We start from the raw sequence: 4545 nt of genomic DNA on the forward strand, positions 1-4545 counted from the left end.
AAATGATGATATTGACTCTTAGAAGTCATGCAAGTTAGTAGCATGGAGACTTCTCTACAAGCATAACTCTCTATCCTTCTATAGAAGTATATTTACAATGGTATCTTGTCAATGTGTTCTCTATATGTAATACAACTATGAATGGTAGGTTCATGTATAGGTAATTGGAGAAGGGAATGTTGCAAATTGTGCCAAGGAAATATAGGGATTAGGTGCACTTGAAGAAGGAGTAGCTCATATATAAGGATCACTAGATTGAGCAGCAGTGGAACAAGGAGGTGTACTATAGATGTCATATCTTCCTTGACTATGTAAATGTGAATTTTCCTCCAACGAGAATGCATTATACAAAAAATACTTAAAAAAAAAGGTGCAAGAGACATAAGGTTCGAGATTCCTGGTAAGTAATTTCACATGTATTCTTTAGAATATGGCATACTTTAATGTCTTCTTCAAAAGAGAATATGGTTGATCGTAGGAAAATGATAGCTGTAGTGCATTTGTTCTAGTAACTTATTCTTCGGTAAGGAGTCAGGATGAAGCCATAATTTCTAAAATGCTTTGATGATATTGATTGGCCACACTTTAGTCCTACAATGATACTATTTGTGGATGATAGCATAAAGAAGATGCAATGTAACCCACCTAACTCCTTTACATATCCATTTACATTTCAAGATATCCCATGGATACCATCCTCTTCAAATAGATGCTTCCCTATTTGACTGAGGAAAATCCCTTGAATACCATCCTCTTGAAATATGTGCTTCCATGTTTAAGTGAGCTAGTAAGTTTTCACAGGGGAGTCTAGGAGTTTGTTAGAGAACACCCATTTCACCCTCCTGCAATGGAGCTCGATTGATAGCAATAAATATGTTCGTTTGCTTTGCATATAGTAGTTCACTAACTTGCAAATGCATTTGTAGATTTAGAAGGTTTTTTTTGTAGTTTTTGTAGTAAGTTCATGCAGTATAATGTGAAATACATCAGTATATTATAATATTTGATTGTTGAATTTTGGAGTTTAAAATAAAGAATTCTTGAAAGGAATAATAGCTACAAGTAACGAAGTAATACATAGCTATATTTTACAGAGATTGTGAAGCAATAGTTTGCAAGGGTCTATTTGTAAACAAATGCATAACTTCAATCTATATGTAAGCCTAATGAAATGAGGAAGAGAGAGAGCAATGTGCAAGTATAAGTGGATGTGTCTATATTTTGCTCATGTGTGCATAACTAAAGTGCTAACACATCAAGATGTAATTATAAAATATGTGCAAAGAAGAGAGGGGGGATGTGAATGTATAAGTAGTGTGATATCTCATATATATGCATAATTGAACTATTAACATTGTGATAATATTATCAAAGATAAGCACATAAGATTAATCTAGTGATGCAAATAAGTTGAGAGAGAATTACTAATTCATTGTTAGAGAGAGAGAGAGAGAGAGAGAGAGAGAGAGAGAGAGAGAGAGAGAGAGAGAGAGAGAGAGAGAGAGATGATAAATGACAGAGTTGGGGGTGAAAAAGAAAAGGAGAGAGAGAGAGAGAAAGAGGTTATTTAGAAAGGAGGAGAGGGAAATGGATGCCGTGGATCTCCAATATAAAAGAGAGAGAGAGAGAGAGAGAGAGATGATAAATGACAGAGTTGGGGGTGAAAAAGAAAAGGAGAGAGAGAGAGAGAGAAAGAGGTTATTTAGAAAGGAGGAGAGGGAAATGGATGCCGTGGATCTCCAACATAAAAGAGAGAGAGAGAGAGAGAGAGAGAGAGAGAGAGAGATGATAAATGACAGAGTTGGGGGTGAAAAAGAAAAGGAGAGAGAGAGAAAGAGGTTATTTAGAAAGGAGGAGAGGGAAATGGATGCCGTGGATCTCCAACATAAAAGAGAGAGAGAGAGAGAGAGAGAGAGAGAGAGAGAGAGAGAGATGTTTTTGAGGGGAGTGACATGTCGAGGGTTGGTCCCTAACATATGAGAGAGAGAGAGAGAGAGAGAGAGAGAGAGAGAGAGTGTGTGTGTGTGTGTGTGTGCGAGTGAGTGAGAGAAAGAGAGAGGAATGTGTAAGTGTATCTAGTTTTGCTTATGTGTGCACAATAGAAGTACTAATACATCATGATGTAATTATAACATATATACAAATAATTGGGAGAGGGGAGATGTGAATGTGTATAGAGTTGATATTGCTTGTGTATGTGTAATTCAACCACTAACATTGTGATAATATTATAAAAAATAATCACACAAGCTTAATGTAGTGATGTAAAGCAATGAAGGAGAGAGAACTACTAATGTGTTGTTAGAGAGAGAGAGAGAGAGAGAGAGAGAGAGAGAGAGAGAGAGAGAGAGAGAGTTGGAGGTAAAAAAGAGAAAGAGAGAGATAGAGATAGAGATGGAGAGAGAGAGGGTGTTATTGAGGGGGAGGAGGAGAGGGAGATGCATGTTGTGGGTCTCCAAGATATGAGAGAGAGAGAGAGAGAGAGAGAGAGAGAGAGAGAGAGAGAGAGAGAGAGAGAGAGAGAGAGAGAGCAGAATGAATTGTGGTTTTGATGAGGAGGAGGAGAATAAGATGTGGTGGTGTAGTGGTGGTGCTAGTGGTGGTAATGTTACTGAAGGGGAGTGAGATATCAGTGGTTCATCCCTAATATATGAGGAGAGAGAGAGGAGAATTGATTGTGGCTCTAATGAGGGGGAGAGTAAGATATGCTAGTGGTGGTGGTGGCGGCGGCAATGGAGGAGCAGCATTAGTGCTTGATATATGCCTAAAAGAAAAAGAGGACCAAATGGACTATGTGGAATAAAACTTGAGGTTGCCAAAAAAAGCTCACTCCAAAAGCTCCCTTCTCGCATGCACTCTGTTGAAAGTTATGACAATCTCAACTATCTCAATTGTATTTTGTGGGCTTCGTAGTCCATAATGCACATGGTTGCATGTTTGAAAGGTCTTTCAAGTAGGACTTTGTCATATCCTCTTGATTTAGAAGCAATAGAAAACAATGGGCAGGCTTTCAATTGCAATAGTCAAAAGAATTTTGCATATTTCTAAAAGAGAATATGGTGATCCTCCATATGGTCTAATGGATGCATTAGTTGGGATGAGTTCAAGTTATCCAATCTCAATCCATACATCATAAGTTGAATTATTGTAATCCAAACCTTCATCAATGAGAGTATCAATGGTGAGCTTTCTGTTTGCAATGAGTTTGACCCTAAGATATGAGAGAGGTATTAGCTTTTCATCTTCAGGGTCAATGTTGGTGGCATTGACATTTTGAATATTAGGTTCAGTAGCCCTAGTTAGGGTGCTATTAGACACCTTGTGTGTTGGTCAATCATGATACATACGAGTGATACCTAACTCAATTGCTTTAGACTTGGTGCACTCTAAGACTTGAAATGATTCGAATATGGCTTAAGACTCTTGGTAGCTTGGTCAATAGACTCTTACTCGTCAAACACATACAATGGTTGGAAGTGAGTACTTGATGGAAACTTGATTGGATGATCTGCGCCCCCCCCCCCCCACCCCCCGCCCTTGATTTGCACTATGTCCTATGCTAATATGTGGAAATGATTATTGCGGTTGTGCACTATGATCCTAAATTTCCCTAGGTGATATTAGCTTAAAGCATGTTGTCTAGATGCTATGGGTGCCAAGTCCTTGTGATGTGACAATGTGTTTCCTAGGCCTCTTGACCTTGGTTTGTAAAAGCTTCTTAGTGAATTCTCAAGGCACATAAATGCTTCTTCCAACAAATTGATTCCAAAATATACTATCTTTAAGACACTTGAGACACTTTGAACATACAAGAGGGAGTTGTGCAAAATCAAACTTTCTCTTTCTTTTGAAAATCAATGTGCACTTGTGCAAGAAATACCACATGTATTATAATCACTAAGATGGTGATGTGTTGAGACAAGTTGCACACAATGCAAGAACTAGCCTTCTAGATGTAACTAAATGCAATTAATGTTATGCAAGGATAGCTAGCATGGGTGAGAGTGTTGTGAGGGAGTTAGGTAATTGCAATGGCCTAGGTGCAAAGAAACTTTGAGAGGTGGGAATGAACTTGATGAGCTAAGGGCGAATGAATTGATGTGAATGATATTTGGTGCAAAAGAACTTATCCTAACCTAGGTGAGAAGGAAGGTCTAGTGCAAAGGAACTCTAAACATAGGTGCAAATGATGGTAGATGTAAATGATCCTAAGGTGAGTGATCTTTTAGTGCAAATGAACTCAAAACCTAGGTGCAAATGAACTCTAAGCCTAGGTGTAAATTATGGTAGATGTAAATGATCCTAAGGTGAGTGATCTTTTAGTGCAAATGAACTCACAACCTAGGTGCAAATGATCTTTTAGTTCAAAGGAAGCTAAAGGAAGTCATCCTAACCTATGTGCGAAGGAACTCTAAATGTAGGTGGAATGAACTCTGAACCTAGGTGCAAATGATCCTAAGTGCGAATGATGGATTATCTTTTAGTGCAAAAAATGAAATCTAAACCTAGATTTGAAGAATCCTAATGATCTTTTAGCGCAAATGA

This window comes from Lygodium microphyllum, chromosome 16, assembly GCF_053477565.2.
Source record: "Lygodium microphyllum isolate KBCC chromosome 16, Lygodium_microphyllum_v1.1.10, whole genome shotgun sequence".
In the NCBI taxonomy this organism is placed as follows: Eukaryota; Viridiplantae; Streptophyta; class Polypodiopsida; order Schizaeales; family Lygodiaceae; genus Lygodium; species Lygodium microphyllum.